Source organism: Corvus kubaryi, unplaced genomic scaffold (assembly GCF_017639235.1).
Source record: "Corvus kubaryi isolate FWS band 111438036 unplaced genomic scaffold, C.kubaryi_AGA036_p1.0 split3-37304, whole genome shotgun sequence".
In the NCBI taxonomy this organism is placed as follows: Eukaryota; Metazoa; Chordata; class Aves; order Passeriformes; family Corvidae; genus Corvus; species Corvus kubaryi.
In genome coordinates this window covers 2,552,232-2,561,392 of record NW_024582087.1, presented here as the reverse complement: position 1 = coordinate 2,561,392, position 9,161 = coordinate 2,552,232, and the positions used below count along the sequence as shown (strand labels likewise).

The following is a 9,161-nucleotide window of genomic DNA, read 5'->3' as shown; positions in this document are numbered from 1 at the left end:
GGGATGGGATTATCAACCAGATTTGCCATCCTGGGATGGGATTATCAGCCAGATTTACCATCCTGGGATGCAATTATCAGCCAGATTTACCATCCTGGGATGGGATTATCAACCAGATTTACCATCCTGCCTCCTGCCCACTGCTAACACCTGGAGCCTGACCTTCCTCAGGTAATTCCCACATTCCAGAGGGGAGGTCCTGTGTTAAAGCCCTGAACCCACCTGACCCAGAGGAGTGGACACAGCGTCTCCCTTATTTTGGACATTTAAGGGAGACACTGGGATGAATCCCACACGTGGATTATGATCCAGAGCTCACCCCCCAAAAGCCAGAATCCTCCACAAAACCAGGACAAATATTCAGAATTCTGTTGGGGCTCTCTTCCTCTCCAGAGCCAATTCCAGAATTTTCCAGAGGAATTTCCTCCGAGCACACAAATCCTGCACTCCCCACCTTTGGCACCACTGGCAGATCAGGAGTCCTGGCTGTTGGGGATTCTTCTGTTGTTCTTTCCAAGACCTGTTTTGGAAACCAGCCAGCCCTATTTGCTTCTCGGGCAGAGGATATGGAATTACCGTAAATTATATTGAAAAATTAGATTTATTCACCGCTGTGATAATTGATCTCCCAATCTGTCTTGGAGAGTTAGCAGCTGGTAAGAAAATAAAATGCAATTTAAATTTTTATTTATTTTTTAAGCGCCCCACTTTAATTCAAGCATGACAACAAATAAGGGGGAGAGGACAGGGTGAGTTTCTCACTTGCCAGTCCTTGTATTAAACCCTGATGATAAGAAAACAAAGCAAGAGGTGATTGCAGAGGTGTTTGAGAAATTCGCAGAGCTCTGCAGGGGGGTTTGATGCCCTTGCACATAATTATGTGTAATTGCACCTCAGCCCTGAGCAAAGGGATTATGGCCAAGGATGAGCCTGGAGTGGAATCCCTGGGCTGGGCTGTCACTCTGCTGGAGCTGCTGCTATTGATGTTGACAAACCAACATTCCACAAGTGACTCCAGGAATTCAGCTCCTCTGTCGAAGCCTCTGTAAGTGGGCCCATCAAATCTCCGACTGTTTTCTCTCAGGCCCTCAGAGGGAGAAGAACCAGCCCCAAAACCTGGCGTTCGTGATGGCTCCTCTCATTAAGGCTCTTCTCTGTCAGCCCCTGCTCAAATCACATCACACATTACAGATGGAGACAGGATTTGGGTTTTACACCAAGATTAGCTCCGAGGAAATGTATTTTTATCTGCTGGGAGCAGAAAGAAAGAACTCCATAATTCACCATAACCCAATCACTTACAAAGTGATCGGCCAAACAGTGTTTGCAGGGGCTTGAAAAATCTCATGCTGTCATCAGTAATAAAATAAGAATGATAATCCTACTCCCTGGCTGAAGGGGAGCACGGGAATGGACACGTCATTAAAAGGCAGGATAATGGTGTAAGGGAGAGGGGGAGATCCTGGCTGGAGCCAGCACAGTCTGGCAGCCCCATTTACAGCAGCAGATAAACACGATGGGTTCTCAGAACTGCCAACCCCTGAACTTCGAACGTGGACCAGCTCTGACTTCATTTCATGGCATCACTGAGGCTGGAAAAGCCCTTCAAAGTCATCAAATCCAAGCTGTGATCAATCCCCACCTTGCCACCAGCCCAGAGCACTGAGTGCCACATCCAGGCCTTCCCTGGACACCTCCAGGGATGGGCACTCCAAACCTCCCCGGGCAGCCCCTTCCCATTTCCCTCTGTCCCTCCTGGGGATGAGGAGCAGGGAGGTTTGGGGGAATTCGGCACTGAAAGGGAGGTTTGGAAAGACCCAGTTCTCCCTCAGCCAGTGGAAGAAACGGAGAGGAGGAAATGGAAGAAAACAGAAGGAAATAGAAGGAAACAGAAAAAACCAAAAGGAAACAGAAGGAAATAAAAAGAAATAGAAGCAAACAGAAAGAAGCAGAAGGAAACAGAAGGCCTGACCTGACACTCAGGCCAGCAAGTCAGACTGAAATATTTCACCAATAATTCACAGCTATTGGACAAATACAATTCATCCTGGCTGTATTAGAAGCTTTGATACATCATGAAACACATTATTAGCTGGAGTGACCTTTTATTTTCTAATTATGACAGTAAATAACATCACAGAAATAAAAAAGTAGTGCAGAGAATCGCAATGTAGCAGCAGTGCCACTAAAACCAAACCTTTCTGGCAGAACAGGGAGGGTTAATCAGTCTGAGAATTCAAAATCATTTTGTTCCACACTTGTGCTGTGGCATTTGCACAGATTATCAGTGGGGTACAGCAACAAGAGCAGCTCACGTAGCTTAAAAAATACATTATTTATATATCTATTATATACATATAATAACATATAATGAAATAACAAGCACCCAGGCAGGCCAAGTGTATTTTTGTTCTCTAATCTTCACGTCCAGAAGCCACCTCACTTGCAGGATCATCCTTCTCTGTCTGCAGTATTGTTCCAGCAGTTGAGTAGGTTAAGAACATTTGTATTATTATTATTATTCCCACTATTTCTGATTTGCATGCTAATAGTTATCTAGCAGTTCAAATCTCAATTAGGAGCCCACACAGCACAATTCATGGCGAGGTTGTAAATGTGGAAATGTACTCAGGCTCACAATGAAGGCAGCTCATCACCCAGCACTGGGTTTAGTGTTATTAATTTGGTGTCATTGAAAGGCTTCAGAGTGCTTGCTTCAGTTAATGCACGTTCCTGGATACGTTGGCTGCTTTTTATTGTGATGGATTTTATGTTTCAATCACACAAAGTTGCCCAGGGCCTTTCAGCAGGGCTTTTTTTCTTTCATCAAATCAAGGAAAATGAAATGCACTGGTCCATCAGCCTCTCCAACAGGATTTTCCTCACCAGCACTTGGGATGGAACAAACGCTGCAAAACTGCTACAAAAAATGGAATTCCTCGAGCCAGTCCTAAGCAAGAGCAGCAGTGAGGGGGCTAAACGGGGATTAATTACTGCCTGAATAAACTCCCATCCCTTAAAACCACATCATCATCATCACCTCACACGCCAAGTCCTCATCCTGGAGCTCCCAGCTCTGCCCTACACCTTCTGCACACCTTTGGAAAAATCCTGTTGTGCCTCCAGTTCTCAGTTTTCCCCGGTTTTCCCTTTTTTTTTTTTTTTTTGGCTTCTCAGCATGGTCAGTGTGATTGCCAGTGCACTGAGGGCTGTGAAACCAGGACACAGAGCCAAGGACAGCAACAACCTCTGCAGAGAAACCACAAACACTGAAAATAAAGGGGCGTTTTGCCCTGCTAAGGACAGAGCTGACTCGTTCTGCTTATGTAGGAGGTTTCAGTCATGGTGTTAACAGGTTATTGGGACGTGATTTCAGTGCTGTGTCCCCCAGCACGGTGACAACGGCCACCTCAGCAGCTTCTGACACGCAGGAGCCTCTCCTTCCTCCCTTCCTGCACTCGACAGCAACCTCCAGGTAATTATCCACAAGGGCAGAGCCCCTGGAGAAGCCATTTCTCACTCCGCTGCTGCTCAGGGGCCACCAGGTTAAACAAGTGATGGAAAACCTCTGGGAGCTGCTCTCCTGCTTCCCCTCGCAGCCCTTCGTGCACGTGGGGGTCGTGTCCTCCCCCCGGGCAGGGCTTGGAGGGGGTTTATGGCACCTTGGGGAGGCAATAAATTGGCGGCAGCACAGGAGAGATCCGGCTCGTGGTCAAATGACAGCTGCAAAGAGGGAGGGATGGGGTAAAAAAGCTGCTGAAGATGTTTTTGTAAAAGGCACAAAGCAAAAAAAAAAAACCACAGGTTTTGGGGAAAATCACGCTCCAATTTAGGCAACTCCAGTACTGGGGAGTGTTTAAGGACCAGTGTAACCACACACAGCTCCTGTTTCCACAGGGAGTGAGTCACATCCCTGGGACAAGGGGTATTTGCAGATGGAAAAGGCGTTGTCCCTCCCACCAACCACCTCTGAAGGGCTTTAAAAACGCTGGTAACACCCCAAAAGGAAGCAAAGCAAACAGGGGGAACAGCAGGGCTGGAGCAGCACAGAGCGACGGCTTCTCCGGGGATTGTGGCTGGATTTTGGCACCTCCCGTGCTGTGAGCAGAGAAAAGCATCCAAGCACTGGTGTGCTCACCAGACCCCTCTGATCATCGGCCCTGCAAGGGCTCCTCATGATTAAACACAACTCAAAGAAGGTTTCTTAATCATGACTTATTACTATGGTAACACCAGGCAGTCAAAGGGAATTATGCAAGGACCTCCCCAGGGGTGGGAGAGGGAGAGGCACCTCCGGTCACGGAGCACCTGGAGCTCAGGCAGGGAGGGAGAACAGAGAGAAAAACCTGGCCCAGGCTTCTCCTCACTAATTAGTAACTCAACAATTAATATTGCAGAGCCACCTGGAAGCCCAATCTTTCCCTGAACCACTGGGCCTGGTGCTGTACAAACCACAGGCTGCTCAGAGACAGAATTTCAGTTGCAAATCAAAAGGCTGAGGGAATTGGGATTGCTCAGCCTGAGAAAGAGAATCTTTGGGGTGTCCTAATTTTGGCCTTCCAGTGCCTGAAGGGAGCCCACAAGAGGATGGCAGGGGCTGGAAGGAGATGATCCTTAAGGTCCCTTCCAACCCAAACCATCTTGTGATCACATCTTGCAATAAACACAAAGTTTCTCACTCCTGAAGTGAAAGAGGAGGAATTTACCCCAAGCCACACCATGGATTTCCCCACTGGCACATTCCCTTGAAGCCTGACTTGGGGAGGGCACTCCCCTGGGGTCAGCACAGAAATGGACCTGTTATTGTTATTTCTGGGCTTTGTTTCACACCACAGCCTCCAAAAAGCACTTGTTGCATTACAGGGGGGCAATAAAAACCCTTTTATATCCCTACAAGGAAATGATTAGATAACTACTCAGCAGTAAAGCAGAACATATAAGAAAGTGCTGTTCTCATCATCATTCCTTGAAGCATCTTGTCATTATTATTAGGAAATGATCTATTTGTGCCAGGCTAATTCATATGGACTGTAATTCCAGGACATAAATTACCCTGCCATGTGTACTCAGAGCAGAGCAACAGCAGCAGAGGTGCTGAATGTTCAAACCAATTTGTTAACAGGCTTTTCCTCCCCAACCTACTGCCCTCCTTTTCAATCTGCCGCATCCCAAAGAGTTTCCAAGGGCAGATATCCATATATATTTATTAGAAAGCCGTGCCCTAAAACATCTGAGGTTACCTCTTGGAACTTATTCACAGGCTCTGTCACAGGGAGAGTGGTTTAATGGTGCAGGAAATACATCTCTGTAAAGCTGTGTACATCCTGCTTTGGTGGTGACAGAGAGATTATGGTCCATCAAATAAGTAAATTAATTTAGTGCGTGTGAAGGAGGATGGCAGCAAAGGAGAATTCCCCTTGTGAAACTCGTTCCAAGCACCAAGCTCCTCTTTCCTTGTCTACAACCACTGAACAGCTTCCAAGAGTTTTCCAAAGTGGCCAAAATATCCACAGACATTTTAGAAGAAGTGTTAGAAGTGTTTAGAAGGTTTAGAAGTGTTTAGAAGGTTCTGGAAAGGTTGGGACAGAACCTCTTGTCCCTCAAGTCTCCGTGGTTAAATAGTTTTTCTTTCTTGCCCGCCTGGTACCCACCCCAAGGTGAAGAACTGCAGGCACTTCTCCCCACAAAAGGATGACAAATTCCTCATCCCTCCCCATCAGAACCTTTCTCCTCCTGCTCTGAACACACACGGATCAGCTCTGCCTGCCTTGGGTCTTTTTTTTTTTTGGCGATGTTTCATTTTCTTCAACCATTTCTCACCGAGAGGGCGAACAGAGGCGAATTTTAAACAAACCCCGAGCTGTGACTCCGCTGCCTTTGGCATTTCTCAGCCCTGTTCTCACCCTGTTAAACGCCGGCTCTTTGCAGGGAGGGAACGGGGGCTGACAATCCGTGGCTTTGCATAACAAAAACCCCGTTTAGTCGAGCAGTGGGGGACGGAGTCTCTTCAGGAAACCAGATAATCCAGAAACTGGTGCTAATAAGTTATTGACTTTCCCACTGCTCTTCCAGGAGCAGCTCATGGCTTCCGGTAATCGCTTTGCTTCCACCCTCAGAGTCCAGCTGTGGCTCTTGGAAGAGCTCATTTATGGCAGCTTGTGATAATGGGATATTTTAGCAATGTCAGCTTTTGCACAAGGTATAAAAATCCGCCGATTTACTGCCCCCTGCTCCCATCGCAATCAGAAAAGGCAAAGAAACCCATAAAGTGTGTCTCAGTCACATTTAGGTGAACATGACTCCCCTTTCCTGCCCTGCCTGTGTTTGGATCGAGTTCCGTGCCAGGCACAGAGGACCTGCACGTCCTTCCTGCCCTGGTGATGCTGTGCCAGGAGCTCAGCTCGGGTGCAGATGCAGCTGCCAGGATGCTGCTACCTGAGGGCTGGGAGATGTTATTTTGCTCCAGTCTCTGACACTGACCCCTCTTTGTCCTGCCCAAGAGACAGAATCACACCAGGGTTGGAGGGACCACGCTGGACCCGCAGGTCCTGCTCTCCCCCCAGCCTGTCCAGGTGCCTGGGGTTGTTCCTCCCCTGGTGCAAGATCTGCTTTTCCCTTTGCTGAATTCCAGACAGTTCCTCTGTGCCCACCTTTCCAGCACTCTGGGGTTCTCCTCCCAGTTTTGTGTCACCAAAGAACTCGCTGAGAAGGCTCCTGCCCCTTCAGCAAGGTGTTGGTATACAAATTAACCCTGGGCCCAGGACTGAACCTTGAGTAGTCACAGAACTGCTTCTGATTCTGGTCCTGGCCTGGCTCTCCAGGACACCCCCACAGCTGGAGCTAAATTTTAAATTTAAGGCTTTAAATCAGGCAGCTTGAGCACAGCCAGATGAGGGTTTGGAAGTGCCGGTTCCAGGATTTACCTGAGTGAAATTCAGGGCAGTTCTCAGGGCTGCAGCTGTGAGCAGATGTGACACAGGCAGCTCTCCCTTCTAATTGCACCAGACTGCACCTTCTTGGGGACCTGGAGTCTCTTCTGCTGCCTTTCCAAAGCACCTGGCACAGCAACATGTTGATGAAAGGAGGCTCCCAGGCAAGGATCTGATGCTAATTAAAAAGATGAGCACGCCAGACCTTCAGTCTATAAATCAACAACATCCCCTGCCGCGACCACACAGTCAATTTACAGCAGCTGAGTTCTTACTGTGGGGGGGGTGATGCTTCAGCAGCAGCCAGAGCTGCCCACAGGTAACCCCAAAAAATGCTTCACATGGACAAGGGAAAAAATGCTTTGTTAGCAGGGCTGGAGGAGAACAGAGGGAGCACTTTCCAGGCTGGCGGTACTTGGAAGGCACCCCTGTGACTTGGGAAGGTCAGGAAAGGCTTTAAAAGAACCAGGGTCTCTCCAACACCTGCCCTGCTAATGAGGCACATCCATCTCCACCCAGCACACCCAGTGTCGTCCTGCCTTTGGTGCAGCTGATTTAGGAAAACCAAGACTTGCACATCGGTGTTTCCAATAAATCCTGACTAAATAATCACAGTTGGGCCCTTCTGCCCTTAAAAGCTGAACATTTTCTACAGTAGCAAGGCAAGTTTCTTGATATGATGGCGGGAGGGAAAAGGGGGGCAGGGAAGACTTTCTGGAGTTGGAAGGAGAGAATAATAAATATATTTTCCCCCTTTAACTGAGGCAGTTTTTACAGCGAAGCTAAAACACTGCAGGGACTCCTGGGGATCAGATCCTGTCAAAGGTTTGCATTTCATGGCTGAGCTTTGAAAGGTGAGGGCAGTGCATTTGCTGGGAGACAGAATGATAACTTCGTCCTTCAGGCTGAAATAACAGAGCTGAACATATTTCCATTCAAACAAGAGCAGAATCCCCGGGATAAAGGGTAAGTGGGTGTGGATGTGCGTGCTGGAGGAGAAGCAGAACACAGAACATCACTGTGAGGGTCACGGGGGAGATTCTGTGCCCCTGGGAGGATGCTCTCAGGGGCTGGGCAGTGCCTGACCTCCTGGGCTCTGGAAAGCTACAGCAGGGAAAGCTGGAATTGGTTATCACAGAATCCTCATGGAATGGTTTGGGTTGGGAGGGGACTTAAATCCCATCCTGTTCCACCCCCTGTCATGGGCAGGGATACCTTCCACTATCCCAGGCTGCTCCAAGCCCCATCCAACTGGCCTTGGACACTGCCAGGGATGGGCATTATGAGGCCTGATAACAGCCCTGCACTTCAGGGTTCAAAGTTTGCAAGATGAGCTGAAGGAGGAAGAGCTGATCCACCAAAACTCCTCAAATCGCTCCATCCCAGGGAGAACAGCAGGGGAGAAATCAATAACCCCAGCAAGAAACTGTAATAACAGCTGACATTTATCCAGCATGGATAGCCAGGTGTCCCCAAACACTTGACAGATATTACAGGCTGAGCTGATTTACAAGCAGGGATCTGGCTCCTTGCACAACATCGATTCCCACACTGAGGCAAAGGAACTCCTGTGGATTTCGTGGTAACCTTCACCCACCTCTCCACTCCAGGGTGAGTGTTGGGATGCTCTGACCTTCCACATCCCACATGGTTTAGCGTGGAATTTCCCTCCACCAGGAATAAGGCAGCTCCCATTCGGGGGAGGTAATCATTTGTTTTGGGCAGCTGCACAGAAAACGTCCAAATATTGTGAGAGAGGCTCAGAAGCACCTTCACGGTGCTCTGCTCACCTTGTAATCTCCTCCTTCCCATCAGGAGTCCGGCTCACACATCCCTCTGCTTTCCATTAGACAGGGAACTATTCCAGGCAGCTCCTCACCCTGGATTTGCCTTTGGCACAGCAGCTCAGCACAAGCAGCAGTGACACTTAGAACAAGGTGTTTCCTTGTCTCTGCCTCAGCCTTACATTCCTTCTACAAAGGGAAAAAAGGAAAACATGAGAGGGGATGAGAACGGGATTCAAAGGCTCAGAAAAAAACCCCGAAACAAACAACAACCCCAGTGCCTTGGAGCTGGCAGGGCAAGCACAGCCCTGATGGCACTGAGGGGTCCCCAGTGCTTGCTAGGCTCGAGGCACTGAAGTGACACCACTCCACGTGACACTGTCCACTGCAGCAGGCGATGCTTTGTCTGGGCTGGAGCCCAAACAGGTCCAGCTACACTGAGGGGGGG

At 48.7% G+C, this 9,161-nt stretch overlaps 1 long non-coding RNA gene across 1 annotated transcript; it reads right to left on the bottom strand.

The window, feature by feature from the left end:
- Positions 1 to 3,119: 3,119 nt before the first annotated feature.
- On the bottom strand, positions 3,120 to 9,155 carry LOC121658553. Its single transcript, XR_006013999.1, has 2 exons — positions 8,720 to 9,155; positions 3,120 to 3,723 (listed from the first exon to the last, which is right to left on the bottom strand). It is a non-coding gene; the product is annotated as an uncharacterized LOC121658553 (long non-coding RNA).
- Between the last annotated feature and the right edge of the window lie 6 nt (positions 9,156 to 9,161).